We start from the raw sequence: 18592 nt of genomic DNA, 5'->3' as shown, positions 1-18592 counted from the left end.
TTATTGCACTATAATCTTTCCTCCGAATTTGATCTCAGTTTTTGGCATTGGCCCCCAATATCTTTTATTATATTCCGATCGTTGGTTACAAATCGTTCCGTTCACAATTCTATTTTACACTCTTCGTTCTTCGAACTCGTATTTTGGCTTAGACAAATAGGGTCATCAGCAGAACTCTGATACTTAGATAAAAAACTATTCTATTTTTTTATTCTTCAAATAAGACGAGTTTATTGTTATATTATTTTTTTGATATAGCCACACTAAGCAGAGGAGTAAAGTGTTATTTTGTAAATAATTATATTAACGTAGCAAACAATTATACAGTTATAGGATTGTATTATTATATAGTTTTAAAAATTGGAAAGTGCGTCAGAACAGCACTATTATGATTTACAAATAGTTTGCAAAATTCACTGTGTTTTTGGTAATCGGTAATACAATATTATGTCGCATACACGAACATAATATATACCTTACTTTATTAATAGCATAAAGTCTTCGGAATCTCACAAAATGTACAAAAGTACAAAATGTACTCTCCGGACAGTAGTCATACTGTATATATACTTAACCCTATCATCTCATTTATCTATTGATGGAACATTACCCCACACAATTGAATTCCAAACTAATGTAAATTAAATAAAAAGACATACTAATTGTGCCCAGATATAACTATCACTAGACCTTTAAAATTCTCAAAAATTCTGAAAAATATATAATTAAAATAATTAAATTATAATAAATTCTAATATATATATATATATATATATACATATATCACATATACATACATATATGATAAATTATAATAAATTCTAATATATATATATATATATATATACATATATGTATTAAAAGCACATATATTAAAATAATTAAATTAAATAATATATTAAAATTAAATTATTAAATATAATTAAATATAATAAAATAAATTAAATAAATACATATATATATATATATATATAAAATATAAAATTAATCAAACAAATAAATAAATATATATATATATATATATATACATAAACATATACCTACATACATATATATATATATACACATAAACATAAATATGCCAGTAAATCTGTCTTGCATCTAACTATAAACCGTTAAAACAACGTCTGTATATGAAATGCCTAAAGTGTTGGTATGAACCAACAAAGTAATCTACTAACAGGTTTCCATTTACGCGTTTCGTCCGGTAACCAACCAGACTCATCAGAATGGATTATTAAAATTAATCATTGTCATCAGTATACAATGTTGTAAATATCTGTCAATATGTATTCCAGTATTGTAAATTATTATGATATGATACATAAGTATAATAAATAAATAAATAAATGGGTATATAACAAATTAACATATATATATATATATATAAATCAATTAGATACTGAAATCAATTATATAAATAAAGTCTAAAAATACCTTAACAACGTGGGTGTGCACACAATACATTCCTTCAAAAATCCTTATATGGTATTTTTCAATGTCCAAATCATTGTAGATTAAATACTTGATTTATTTAAAATTACTTTTAAACCATTTAAATTAAAAACCGATATATAATACATAGTAAACTATGATACCTTCTTTACAATACCAGATATTCATTAGTTATTTTACATATTTTATACATATTAACATGTACATACATATACCGTATAACACAATATAATTCATAAATTACAAAAACCTTTAAACACAATAACAACAATGTTAAACAGTATAATAATTTAAAATTCACTTATTATTTAAATAAATATATACTGTTCAAACAGAACAAGGAAAGACACACCAAAATAAAATTTAGACAATAATATTTAATTATAACCAAACTGCGCAACCACAAAAATTACTAGATATTAGTGAAATTTAAATCAACTTAAACCAAGGAAACCGATTTAAGAACATAAACTAAATTAAGAAAACCAACATAAACTGTACAAACCTTACCCACTTATTATATATTTATCACCAATGCAAATACCTGCTAACTTTCCCTTTCTACATTATCCTATAAACAGCACTGATATGTATACAATCTGTGTATACCTCAATTTGCATCAAAAGATCCAATTATCTTAATATAACTACTATTATTATATATATAAATAAACATCTACTTAACTTAATCATAATAGCCAAGTAAAATTAAAACTGAAAAGTCATAATCATTCTATCTTACAAAAACTAAAATATTGTATAATATTATTCAAATTACACAAATAAGAGATAACACATAAATACATCAAAAATCATTATTTTTATAAAACCAAAAGACCACCAAATATTATCAACTCAAAACATTAAGGAATCAAAATAAAAATTAATACAAAATTAATAATGGAACGTTCTCAGATCATCAAATTATCAACTAAGATAATAGAGAAAACTATCACATCTGAATCCGATGCTAATGATAAAAACACCACCAATAGGATTCCCATTCCAAAAACTAAGGGATTAAAACGTTCTTACACCACCAACACGGAAAATAATTTACAAAATCCTTTATCATCAATACCTACCGAACAACCTCATTCAACATCCGCTATATATAGAACAAATGCTATTCACCAAGGTTTATATAATGGTAAATTACCAGAGAGCGAGTCAAATACAATGCTTTATCCATCTGCTGTTCCAGGCGGCTTTATCAACATGAGTGGAAAAGATTTGCCTATAGAAGTGGAAATCTTACTAAGCTTTGGTCCAAAATATGCTCCTATACAACCTCCTAATATATTTGATTATTTAATTGCATTAAAGAAATATTCCGACGGGTATTTGGAAAAATATATAGACTTAGGAATGTACTGCCGTTTAGAATTAGAAAATCATTACAAACATTTTTTGGAAATTATGGTAAAGCATCAAGAACAAACCCCCCATCATCGCATGCTAACCCAACTTTATCAACGGACACATACTTATTTGCAAAAACATCAAAATTTAATCATGGTACAAGCAGATAAAAGTAAGACAACAATATTAATTACACAAGGTGAATATATAGATAAGGTAAAGAAATGGATTAATAATTATATACAATCCGGATCATGTGTTGAATACACAGGTAATAGAGGTATCTTAGTACGACGTTTACAGGCTTTATATAGGAAAATTGTAAGGCCATTATGTAGCCAATATGTAAATAGAAAAATACAATTTCCTCATGATATTTATGTAGAGTTAAATGATAAATTAAATAAAACTCCAGAAATACCCTATCTATATGGAACATTGAAAATACATAAGCCAGAATGCCCAGTTAGGCCTATATGTAGTCCCATAGGTTGGTTCATTAATCCAATACATAAACTATGTACATACATCTTAACAATTACATTAGGAAAACGTCTATCCAATCATAATTTGAAGGACATGAATATTTTAACCAGCCATATACAAGAACTGCAACATAAAGAGGATTATGTACTGGTAACCATAGATGTAAAGGAAATGTATCCAAAAACAAGGATCGCACCCTTAATGCAAACATTACAAGATCTGATAAAACTAGAATGGTTTCGTAACGAATGCCCCTTAGATCTAGGTATATTAGAAAAATTACTGGATTATATATTATTACAAGGTAATTACTTCAGTTTCAACACATTATGGTATCAGCAAATAGAAGGCTTACCTCAGGGTGGTAGTGCGTCTGGATTACTTGCCACAATATATTTGGACTCAAAAATTGAGATGCACTATCATACCATATTCATTGCTAATCACGTTGACATATGGTGGAAATTTGTTGACGATTTGTTATTATATATGCCTAAAAAATATATATCTAATTTTTCAACAGAATTTACCAAATGGACCGGCTATGATGTGACATATGAAATAGAAACCCCAAACCCAAATTATCATAACTGGCCTACATTGGCTTACTTGGATTATAATATCATCCATACCAACAGTGAATTCCTAATTGCCTTGTATACCAAACCTTCTAGTTCCCAGCGCCTAACACATTATACTTCTCATGTTAGTGCATTATCCAAACGGACTGCCGTTATATACCATCTAAAAAGGGTAATTTATCGGTCAAGTGATATATACTTACATCAAGACCTAACATCCTGCATCAGTCAAATTTTATCCAATGGTTATCCACATATTTACATCACCAACCTAATATACAAGATAGTTCAACAATATCCAACACTCACATCTAACAATAATCAACCTTACTCCGAATATCGCAAAAACTATTTATCTTCATATCTAAAAGCTCATAATAAGGATCCATCTTATCCAACTTTACTTTCAACAAAATCTAAACCTCGTAAATATTTGTCAAGCATTGTATACAGTTGTGAGGAGATTTCTTCATTATTACACAAAACAATAGGGGATATTGGTGTGCCAACTTTTTCACGCCCTAAAACATTATTTACCAAATTGGGAATGTCTTTACGTAATATCCAACCTGCATCAAGACTGTCAACACATCATAAATTATTAATAGTAATATGTAAAAACTGTAGCCTGGGCTTTTTCTGCACTGGCAAAGGTAGTACACAGGAAATATTGGATGATATATGCAATGATAAACAATCACCTATATATATGCATATATCCACTTCAGATCATAAGCTAGATAAACCTATGGAATTACCTTACAATAAACAATTAACCAATTGTGAATTAATATATATGTATAAATTATTATACTCATCAATGGGTATAAAATGGGACGAAACATATGATTATGGGAAAATTCATCGTTTCTTAGCATATGGATTAGATAGTTATCTAACCAGAATTGAAGTACCATGTCCAAATCCATCTAAAAGAATTCATAAAAACTGAATTTATCTATAAACCTTATTATGCCATACACTTATTTAAGTTATTATATATTACAAAAATATCAATAAATAAATAAATGTATATATATAAATTAAATGAAATAAAATTATGTAATCACAATTATTCAAAACCAAATTGTGTTTCAAATCAATTCTTCCCATATTTAACATTACCTAATTCCAAACTCTACTTAATATCCTAATACATATATTACTATATAAAGTTAAAGGATCTTCAAATTTCAAAATGCTTTTAGGTTTATATATAACATCTTTCCTAATAGTAAATCAAAAAACAGTTGTAATATTTAGATAAACACATTCTAATATATATACAGGAATAAAATATTTAAAATAAAATAAAAGAATAGAAAATAGAAAATAGAAATAAAGAAATAGAGAAATATGGCATAATAAATATCTACTAAAAGATAATGTCAATACATTAGCTATAAAAGTATTGAATTGAAAATTATAGAAAAATTATAGAAAAAATTATTTATAAATATTAATAGATATATATATAATATTAAAATAAATAAATTAAAAATAAATATTAAATAAATAAATTAAAATTACTAAATAAATAAATAACTGAATAAATTAAATTAAATAAATAATAAACCAAAAATAGGAATAAAAGAATAAATGTAAGAACAACACTAAACTCATATTTCAATCTGGGTACACAACTGATAGGAAGATTTGTTCGTTATCTAATATTGTTAAAAACATATAATTCGATACCTCACCACGCAACATGCACAAATTTGTCTGTACCTTATTGTTGATGAAATACCCAACTAAATATCAAAAACATTATAGACCACGGATACTTACATCTAAATATGTCTATACCATATTTACATATGATATAGGCATAATATATACATATATAACACCATACTAATTATGGTACATAATGAAAAACGCAAATCTTTAAATGTTAAGAGCATATAACCCGTCAATCAATCGCTAAACAAGATGCATAAGCCTTTTATACCTTCATGAAAGCAAAGGATTATCCGATTAAACGCCCCAAACACTCAAGAATCAAAACAACTGTTTACATTGTTTTTACTAGGCCTGCTTTACTTACCCAAACCTAGCTAAACTATGTTCTAATGACCCTCATACCGCCATCATTCGGTGGTCAAATTAGAAACTCTAAATACCTATATTATTGCATATAATGTAATCAATTCACTGTGTTTTTGGTAATCGGTAATACAATATTATGTCGCATACACGAACATAATATATACCTTACTTTATTAATAGCATAAAGTCTTCGGAATCTCACAAAATGTACAAAAGTACAAAATGTACTCTCCGGACAGTAGTCATACTGTATATATACTTAACCCTATCATCTCATTTATCTATTGATGGAACATTACCCCACACAATTGAATTCCAAACTAATGTAAATTAAATAAAAAGACATACTAATTGTGCCCAGATATAACTATCACTAGACCTTTAAAATTCTCAAAAATTCTGAAAAATATATAATTAAAATAATTAAATTATAATAAATTCTAATATATATATATATATATATATACATATCATACAAATATGTATATATACAATATATTACATATACATTAAATATATATATATATATATATATACATATATGTATTAAAAGCACATATATTAAAATAATTAAATTAAATAATATATTAAAATTAAATTATTAAATATAATTAAATATAATAAAATAAATTAAATAAATACATATATATATATATATATATAAAATATAAAATTAATCAAACAAATAAATAAATATATATATATATATATATATACATAAACATATACCTACATACATATATATATATATACACATAAACATAAATATGCCAGTAAATCTGTCTTGCATCTAACTATAAACCGTTAAAACAACGTCTGTATATGAAATGCCTAAAGTGTTGGTATGAACCAACAAAGTAATCTACTAACAGGTTTCCATTTACGCGTTTCGTCCGGTAACCAACCAGACTCATCAGAATGGATTATTAAAATTAATCATTGTCATCAGTATACAATGTTGTAAATATAATGTAGAAAGGGAAAGTTAGCAGGTATTTGCATTGGTGATAAATATATAATAAGTGGGTAAGGTTTGTACAGTTTATGTTGGTTTTCTTAATTTAGTTTATGTTCTTAAATCGGTTTCCTTGGTTTAAGTTGATTTAAATTTCACTAATATCTAGTAATTTTTGTGGTTGCGCAGTTTGGTTATAATTAAATATTATTGTCTAAATTTTATTTTGGTGTGTCTTTCCTTGTTCTGTTTGAACAGTATATATTTATTTAAATAATAAGTGAATTTTAAATTATTATACTGTTTAACATTGTTGTTATTGTGTTTAAAGGTTTTTGTAATTTATGAATTATATTGTGTTATACGGTATATGTATGTACATGTTAATATGTATAAAATATGTAAAATAACTAATGAATATCTGGTATTGTAAAGAAGGTATCATAGTTTACTATGTATTATATATCGGTTTTTAATTTAAATGGTTTAAAAGTAATTTTAAATAAATCAAGTATTTAATCTACAATGATTTGGACATTGAAAAATACCATATAAGGATTTTTGAAGGAATGTATTGTGTGCACACCCACGTTGTTAAGGTATTTTTAGACTTTATTTATATAATTGATTTCAGTATCTAATTGATTTATATATATATATATATATGTTAATTTGTTATATACCCATTTATTTATTTATTTATTATACTTATGTATCATATCATAATAATTTACAATATTGGAATACATATTGACAGATATTTACAACATTGTATACTGATGACAATGATTAATTTTAATAATCCATTCTGATGAGTCTGGTTGGTTACCGGACGAAACGCGTAAATGGAAACCTGTTAGTAGATTACTTTGTTGGTTCATACCAACACTTTAGGCATTTCATATACAGACGTTGTTTTAACGGTTTATAGTTAGATGCAAGACAGATTTACTGGCATATTTATGTTTATGTGTATATATATATATATGTATGTAGGTATATGTTTATGTATATATATATATATATATATATTTATTTATTTGTTTGATTAATTTTATATTTTATATATATATATATATATATGTATTTATTTAATTTATTTTATTATATTTAATTATATTTAATAATTTAATTTTAATATATTATTTAATTTAATTATTTTAATATATGTGCTTTTAATACATATATGTATATATATATATATATATATATATATATATATAAAGTATATATAAGATATAATATATGTATATATATATATATATATATATTAGAATTTATTATAATTTAATTATTTTAATTATATATTTTTCAGAATTTTTGAGAATTTTAAAGGTCTAGTGATAGTTATATCTGGGCACAATTAGTATGTCTTTTTATTTAATTTACATTAGTTTGGAATTCAATTGTGTGGGGTAATGTTCCATCAATAGATAAATGAGATGATAGGGTTAAGTATATATACAGTATGACTACTGTCCGGAGAGTACATTTTGTACTTTTGTACATTTTGTGAGATTCCGAAGACTTTATGCTATTAATAAAGTAAGGTATATATTATGTTCGTGTATGCGACATAATATTGTATTACCGATTACCAAAAACACAGTGAATTGATTACATTATATGCAATAATATAGGTATTTAGAGTTTCTAATTTGACCACCGAATGATGGCGGTATGAGGGTCATTAGAACATAGTTTAGCTAGGTTTGGGTAAGTAAAGCAGGCCTAGTAAAAACAATGTAAACAGTTGTTTTGATTCTTGAGTGTTTGGGGCGTTTAATCGGATAATCCTTTGCTTTCATGAAGGTATAAAAGGCTTATGCATCTTGTTTAGCGATTGATTGACGGGTTATATGCTCTTAACATTTAAAGATTTGCGTTTTTCATTATGTACCATAATTAGTATGGTGTTATATATGTATATATTATGCCTATATCATATGTAAATATGGTATAGACATATTTAGATGTAAGTATCCGTGGTCTATAATGTTTTTGATATTTAGTTGGGTATTTCATCAACAATAAGGTACAGACAAATTTGTGCATGTTGCGTGGTGAGGTATCGAATTATATGTTTTTAACAATATTAGATAACGAACAAATCTTCCTATCAGTTGTGTACCCAGATTGAAATATGAGTTTAGTGTTGTTCTTACATTTATTCTTTTATTCCTATTTTTGGTTTATTATTTATTTAATTTAATTTATTCAGTTATTTATTTATTTAGTAATTTTAATTTATTTATTTAATATTTATTTTTAATTTATTTATTTTAATATTATATATATATCTATTAATATTTATAAATAATTTTTTCTATAATTTTTCTATAATTTTCAATTCAATACTTTTATAGCTAATGTATTGACATTATCTTTTAGTAGATATTTATTATGCCATATTTCTCTATTTCTTTATTTCTATTTTCTATTTTCTATTCTTTTATTTTATTTTAAATATTTTATTCCTGTATATATATTAGAATGTGTTTATCTAAATATTACAACTGTTTTTTGATTTACTATTAGGAAAGATGTTATATATAAACCTAAAAGCATTTTGAAATTTGAAGATCCTTTAACTTTATATAGTAATATATGTATTAGGATATTAAGTAGAGTTTGGAATTAGGTAATGTTAAATATGGGAAGAATTGATTTGAAACACAATTTGGTTTTGAATAATTGTGATTACATAATTTTATTTCATTTAATTTATATATATACATTTATTTATTTATTGATATTTTTGTAATATATAATAACTTAAATAAGTGTATGGCATAATAAGGTTTATAGATAAATTCAGTTTTTATGAATTCTTTTAGATGGATTTGGACATGGTACTTCAATTCTGGTTAGATAACTATCTAATCCATATGCTAAGAAACGATGAATTTTCCCATAATCATATGTTTCGTCCCATTTTATACCCATTGATGAGTATAATAATTTATACATATATATTAATTCACAATTGGTTAATTGTTTATTGTAAGGTAATTCCATAGGTTTATCTAGCTTATGATCTGAAGTGGATATATGCATATATATAGGTGATTGTTTATCATTGCATATATCATCCAATATTTCCTGTGTACTACCTTTGCCAGTGCAGAAAAAGCCCAGGCTACAGTTTTTACATATTACTATTAATAATTTATGATGTGTTGACAGTCTTGATGCAGGTTGGATATTACGTAAAGACATTCCCAATTTGGTAAATAATGTTTTAGGGCGTGAAAAAGTTGGCACACCAATATCCCCTATTGTTTTGTGTAATAATGAAGAAATCTCCTCACAACTGTATACAATGCTTGACAAATATTTACGAGGTTTAGATTTTGTTGAAAGTAAAGTTGGATAAGATGGATCCTTATTATGAGCTTTTAGATATGAAGATAAATAGTTTTTGCGATATTCGGAGTAAGGTTGATTATTGTTAGATGTGAGTGTTGGATATTGTTGAACTATCTTGTATATTAGGTTGGTGATGTAAATATGTGGATAACCATTGGATAAAATTTGACTGATGCAGGATGTTAGGTCTTGATGTAAGTATATATCACTTGACCGATAAATTACCCTTTTTAGATGGTATATAACGGCAGTCCGTTTGGATAATGCACTAACATGAGAAGTATAATGTGTTAGGCGCTGGGAACTAGAAGGTTTGGTATACAAGGCAATTAGGAATTCACTGTTGGTATGGATGATATTATAATCCAAGTAAGCCAATGTAGGCCAGTTATGATAATTTGGGTTTGGGGTTTCTATTTCATATGTCACATCATAGCCGGTCCATTTGGTAAATTCTGTTGAAAAATTAGATATATATTTTTTAGGCATATATAATAACAAATCGTCAACAAATTTCCACCATATGTCAACGTGATTAGCAATGAATATGGTATGATAGTGCATCTCAATTTTTGAGTCCAAATATATTGTGGCAAGTAATCCAGACGCACTACCACCCTGAGGTAAGCCTTCTATTTGCTGATACCATAATGTGTTGAAACTGAAGTAATTACCTTGTAATAATATATAATCCAGTAATTTTTCTAATATACCTAGATCTAAGGGGCATTCGTTACGAAACCATTCTAGTTTTATCAGATCTTGTAATGTTTGCATTAAGGGTGCGATCCTTGTTTTTGGATACATTTCCTTTACATCTATGGTTACCAGTACATAATCCTCTTTATGTTGCAGTTCTTGTATATGGCTGGTTAAAATATTCATGTCCTTCAAATTATGATTGGATAGACGTTTTCCTAATGTAATTGTTAAGATGTATGTACATAGTTTATGTATTGGATTAATGAACCAACCTATGGGACTACATATAGGCCTAACTGGGCATTCTGGCTTATGTATTTTCAATGTTCCATATAGATAGGGTATTTCTGGAGTTTTATTTAATTTATCATTTAACTCTACATAAATATCATGAGGAAATTGTATTTTTCTATTTACATATTGGCTACATAATGGCCTTACAATTTTCCTATATAAAGCCTGTAAACGTCGTACTAAGATACCTCTATTACCTGTGTATTCAACACATGATCCGGATTGTATATAATTATTAATCCATTTCTTTACCTTATCTATATATTCACCTTGTGTAATTAATATTGTTGTCTTACTTTTATCTGCTTGTACCATGATTAAATTTTGATGTTTTTGCAAATAAGTATGTGTCCGTTGATAAAGTTGGGTTAGCATGCGATGATGGGGGGTTTGTTCTTGATGCTTTACCATAATTTCCAAAAAATGTTTGTAATGATTTTCTAATTCTAAACGGCAGTACATTCCTAAGTCTATATATTTTTCCAAATACCCGTCGGAATATTTCTTTAATGCAATTAAATAATCAAATATATTAGGAGGTTGTATAGGAGCATATTTTGGACCAAAGCTTAGTAAGATTTCCACTTCTATAGGCAAATCTTTTCCACTCATGTTGATAAAGCCGCCTGGAACAGCAGATGGATAAAGCATTGTATTTGACTCGCTCTCTGGTAATTTACCATTATATAAACCTTGGTGAATAGCATTTGTTCTATATATAGCGGATGTTGAATGAGGTTGTTCGGTAGGTATTGATGATAAAGGATTTTGTAAATTATTTTCCGTGTTGGTGGTGTAAGAACGTTTTAATCCCTTAGTTTTTGGAATGGGAATCCTATTGGTGGTGTTTTTATCATTAGCATCGGATTCAGATGTGATAGTTTTCTCTATTATCTTAGTTGATAATTTGATGATCTGAGAACGTTCCATTATTAATTTTGTATTAATTTTTATTTTGATTCCTTAATGTTTTGAGTTGATAATATTTGGTGGTCTTTTGGTTTTATAAAAATAATGATTTTTGATGTATTTATGTGTTATCTCTTATTTGTGTAATTTGAATAATATTATACAATATTTTAGTTTTTGTAAGATAGAATGATTATGACTTTTCAGTTTTAATTTTACTTGGCTATTATGATTAAGTTAAGTAGATGTTTATTTATATATATAATAATAGTAGTTATATTAAGATAATTGGATCTTTTGATGCAAATTGAGGTATACACAGATTGTATACATATCAGTGCTGTTTATAGGATAATGTAGAAAGGGAAAGTTAGCAGGTATTTGCATTGGTGATAAATATATAATAAGTGGGTAAGGTTTGTACAGTTTATGTTGGTTTTCTTAATTTAGTTTATGTTCTTAAATCGGTTTCCTTGGTTTAAGTTGATATAAATTTCACTAATATCTAGTAATTTTGTGGTTGCGCAGTTTGGTTATAATTAAATATTATTGTCTAAATTTTATTTTGGTGTGTCTTTCCTTGTTCTGTTTGAACAGTATATATCTTATATTTATTTAAATAATAAGTGAATTTTTAAAATTATTATACTGTTTAACGTTGTTGTTATTGTGTTTAAAGGTTTTTGTAATTTATGAATTATATTGTGTTATACGGTATATGTATGTACATGTTAATATGTATAAAATATGTAAAATAACTAATGAATATCTGGTATTGTAAAGAAGGTATCATAGTTTACTATGTATTATATATCGGTTTTTAATTTAAATGGTTTAAAAAGTAATTTTAAATAAATCAAGTATTTAATCTACAATGATTTGGACATTGAAAAATACCATATAAGGATTTTTGAAGGAATGTATTGTGTGCACACCCACGTTGTTAAGGTATTTTTAGACTTTATTTATTTATATAATTGATTTCAGTATCTAATTGATTTATATATATATATATATGTTAATTTGTTATATACCCATTTATTTATTTATTTATTATACTTATGTATCATATCATAAAATAATTTACAATACTGGAATACATATTGACAGATATTTACAACATTGTATACTGATGACAATGATTAATTTTAATAATCCATTCTGATGAGTCTGGTTGGTTACCGGACGAAACGCGTAAATGGAAACCTGTTAGTAGATTACTTTGTTGGTTCATACCAACACTTTAGGCATTTCATATACAGACGTTGTTTTAACGGTTTATAGTTAGATGCAAGACAGATTTACTGGCATATTTATGTTTATGTGTATATATATATATATGTATGTAGGTATATGTTTATGTATATATATATATATATATATATTTATTTATTTGTTTGATTAATTTTATATTTTATATATATATATATATATATGTATTTATTTAATTTATTTTATTATATTTAATTATATTTAATAATTTAATTTTAATATATTATTTAATTTAATTATTTTAATATATGTGCTTTTAATACATATATGTATATATATATATATATATATATAATAATATATTATATATATATATTATTAATTATATGATTATATGTATATATATATATATATATATATTAGAATTTATTATAATTTAATTATTTTAATTATATATTTTTCAGAATTTTTGAGAATTTTAAAGGTCTAGTGATAGTTATATCTGGGCACAATTAGTATGTCTTTTTATTTAATTTACATTAGTTTGGAATTCAATTGTGTGGGGTAATGTTCCATCAATAGATAAATGAGATGATAGGGTTAAGTATATATACAGTATGACTACTGTCCGGAGAGTACATTTTGTACTTTTGTACATTTTGTGAGATTCCGAAGACTTTATGCTATTAATAAAGTAAGGTATATATTATGTTCGTGTATGCGACATAATATTGTATTACCGATTACCAAAAACACAGTGAACAGTGAAAAAAACACAGTGAATTTGTTTGAAATAATATACATTAGACAACATTTTTTACAATCTAAACATATACACCTATGTAAATACAATAATCTGGTTTACGGACACACAGATGGATGAGGCTAGAACATTGTGATTTTTATATACAAAGTAACTAGTGTACATACATATTTAGTTAATGATCATTAAGTTATTAATAGATAAATTCGTATTCTCTAATTATAGAAGAGAGAAAATACATATCTACTGCAAAAAATTAATAGACTGTTTAAAAATGTTTGATAAGATAAGAATTTTGAAATAGTGAAATATAATGTTAAATAGTTGGTGAATAACAGAAAATGCATTGAGATATGTTATTATGGCGTGAATGTTTAATAACGGATACAATAAAGATCCATAAGTCTGTCATAAGTTTGAGATAATTCCCCAATTTTAAAAGTGACTAAAGAGCTTTGACAAGATTTGATCTATAAATTGACAATAGTTTCAATTACTTCTAAGGTCAAAATAATTTCAATAATAAGCATTTCAACTAAACTATAATTTAATTTTTCAAACCGAGCTATGTAAATACTTTGTTAACTTCCAATATATCTATATTTATTCTTCTACATTTTCTGTTGAACTTTAATTAAATTTGCCGGAAAGTATCGCAATTTTAAATTTGGTTTATTATCTTCGAGTAAATATCTCTTTATATGTATGTGGAAAATTTGTTTGCACAAAGGCAAAATGTCCTGTTGTGAATTAACTAATTAAAAATGACCTCGATCGATTTTAAAATGTATCTGAGCTTTTATTAAAAACTTCATTTGAACACATCAAAGTAATCAAATGAAAATTTTAATTAAATTGCCACAAATACCCACGAGTTCTACACGCAGAATATAAAATCATTTATAATAAACACATATTCACATGTGCGGCGAGTGAGTGATGAAAACAGACGAAAGGATTAACCGACCAAATAAGGACAAATCTTATCACAATCCTTGCCACATATGAGATAAATTAGCATAAACACATCAGCGCGACAGGTCAGAAAGGAGGAGTTGTATATATAAAACTGACTGACCGCCGACCTTTTGATTTAAGTTAAGATAATCCCAAAGTATAGACTAATTGAAAGGATAAATATTTACATCCTAAGACAACAACCCTTTCACGCGAACATTTACTCGGTCACATATTAGAATGACAGATTAAAAATGCGTTATTAGGCTTAGGAAAAGGGTTAATTAAGCGGATTTGGGCATTGAGTTGATGCAAAAGCAAAAAAAAGTACACATGCGGTTAATCAAAGCAATGAGGCCAAGGATATTTTTGGGCATGTCTTCTTACCATTTTTGCAAAACAAAACTAATTAGCATTTTGTATTAAAGGAAAATGGTGGGAGTATATGTGTGTATTGGGTGTGTACACAATGTCAAGAAGTCAATTTTAAGAATAAAATATTTAAAAATATTTACTCGCTTTCCTTCTAGAGTTGACAGTGGAACTGATGTGATTTTAACTTAACTGCACTAGTTTCAACGCCCCAAAGAATACGCACTCGGTTTCGTAGAAGTTAATCGGACCTTTCCAAGTATAAACGCATATTATAGACAAGATTTTATATTATAAGTTACACCCCTTTACCTTTAATCCTTTTTTACGCTTAAATAAAATTTGCACAAGCACGAACTTATAGCGGCGGTATATTGATTCCATCAGGGGCTTGACTAATAGATCAACTGAAATTCATTAAGAAAATTCTGTAGGCGCAACTATTTGTACACAATAAGTAAACAGATTTATACACGTATTTATTGAATAAATACACATATAAATGCATATATAGTTTGTGATGTCTAGGACGACACAAAGGATAGACAATGGAATGAATATATTAAAGGCTAAGTCGAACGGTTTGTGTGTTGGTATACCCGTTGATCTTGGTGTTCCTCGTAGTACGCCCACTCATTTTCGTTAATTGCAGTAGGCCACCAACTGTGTCAACTCGTTCATGACCTTGTCGAGGCATTAAATTATTGCAGCGCATTCTCCTATGACAAATGCCACTAAATGAGTTTAGTTCTCTCTTTATGTGTGATGTTTTGAGAAAAAGGAAAGGACTGCTCTATTCAAATTCCTGCGGAAAACCCCTTTGCTTGTCTTTAACTCTTTTTGCGTACGATTGGTCTATTTACTCGAAATTCTACTAATGATCGGATACAGGTAGTTTAGGATAGGCTTACTCCTTTCTCGTTCGGTTGAGTTTTTATTAGGAGTTTTGTGTGTGCTATTGTGTTAACGGCTCGGAATACAATTTCGCAATTGTCCTGGTCGAAGCGTTAACAAAGCGTTTCTATATTTGCACTGATATGGTCGGTAACCGTGTACACACAATACTTTCAGTGATTGTTTTATTAGTCGATTTTCTTGATTTGGGATAATAATTCAGTTCAATGCCACTTTGGTATAGTGCTGAGTCAATTTACCAGTTCAACTAGTCGACCGAAGACAAACCAAGCTAACGGATTTTGAGTGGGTTATGTTCGGTAGGCTTTATGTAGTTTTGTTGCTCTACACAAATGCATTGTATTTTTATGACTCTTGCTGCTTTGTGTGAACGAAAGGAGTGAGTACCGTTCACGTGCAAATACAAACATTTAAATATAATAGATCCTTTTGGCATGTATCCTTCAACGAAATTTTTATTTGTCTTTCATTGTGTGGCAAAGCAATCGTGGTAATTTTATAGTTATTTTCTTTCATTTATATTTATTTTTATTTATTTATTTTTTGTATATATTCAAGTCAAAAAAGCTGTGCCATATCCTGTTATTTTTATTTCTTTAACAAATTTGCCTGCACCTCAGCTTTTACAACTTGTCAGTCATTTCAATAAAACCAATTTGCATGTCATTTCTTCGGTACTCGTAGTCGAAAATCCTTCCAGTACGCTTCTTCCCTTTTTTTTGGATATTAAAAAATATCAACCCTTTTTATTGCTTTGGGTTCTTCTGGGTACTCTGGGGTGAACATGCAATATAAGTGGCACTTGCCATGCTTCGTTTACTTTATGGCGTGTGAATTACAAATTTGTAATTTACAAATATTATTTACAGCTCCAAAATAGTAATTGTAACTGCTTCCCTTTTGGGCCGTATAAGTGCTCCTTTTCAAGGCTAATTTTCGGTGGTTATTTGTTTATTAAGCACGATTATTGGATATAGTGAAGAGGGTAAACTTGGTGTGCTTGGTTTTATAGAAAATTTTGCTTTGTTTTCGATATTAATTTGTTTTTAGAAAACAGTCTAGTTCTTGAAAGATTATATTAGAAGAATTAAATCAAAAATATCTGAACAATATCTGAACACATTATCTGAAGTAAGTGTAGTTTATACCGATTGGTAGCGGAATTCTATAAAACTATTGTTGAAATTGTAGTTAAGAGAAATAATAGGAAAGCTCTGAGTTAGATTTGAATGAGAGGCTGTCTGTCAACAGAAACATCAACACTTTTGAAATCTCAAAAAAATATGTAAACATATTGTCTGAACTAAGTACAGTTTATGTCGATCGGCAGTGAGTGCCTACAATACCTACTGTCGAAGTAATAGATAAGAGAATTAAGAGGACCTATGAGTTAGGTTTAATTGAGAGGCCGCATGTTAACAGAAATATCATACTTACTGGATATCTATACATAACACTTCCAAAATCATAAAAAGATATCTGAATAGATTGTTTGCTTTCTGTGGTGTTATTAAAGTTGTCTCAGAAAGATAAACTAGATTAACTGTTGTTTACATGAAAATTCTATGCGCGTTGAATAATAATTCAGTTGATTTAGGTGAAATAAAAGTGATTTGATAAGTTTTCCTCCTTTATATTTGACAGGCCGCTAAAGTAACGATCTCCAACACATCAAAGTTCCAGCATCTGCAATTCTGAGCAAAGGAATAGTGAGTAACTGATAAATTCCATCTAATCTTCATCACGATAACTTTTACACAGTTTGCTTGTCGGAATATTTAACGATTGCGCAATATCACTGTATTCCAATAGTATTGTAGTAAGCCACAGATAGCAAATTCGTTAAAATCCAAAAGACTTGTGGCTCCATTTCGTATAGGTCACAGATTTCAACGAATTTGTAGTGTTTGCACAGGACCTCATGGAAGAGCAGTAGTTTATCGTCGCCTGGTACAATTCAGAAAGTTTATATCTGCTACAGAATATTACATCCTAAATACTGACCATTCAGTATTTATGATATATTAGAGATTTTGCATAAACAGCAATGCGTATATAGTATAATATAAATTATATTTCTATACAAAACTCTTACAGGCAGTTAGCGCATTGAACACTTCATTCTAACATAATGTCTAACATAATGTGAGCGCCTTGTCTTTTATACGGCAATGTTCCACCATTATCTACCTATTTATCTCTCTATCA

The sequence above is a fragment of the Teleopsis dalmanni genome, chromosome 1 (genome assembly GCF_002237135.1).
Source record: "Teleopsis dalmanni isolate 2A chromosome 1, ASM223713v2, whole genome shotgun sequence".
NCBI classification, from domain to species: domain Eukaryota; kingdom Metazoa; phylum Arthropoda; class Insecta; order Diptera; family Diopsidae; genus Teleopsis; species Teleopsis dalmanni.
Note: the sequence above shows the minus strand (reverse complement) of the source record.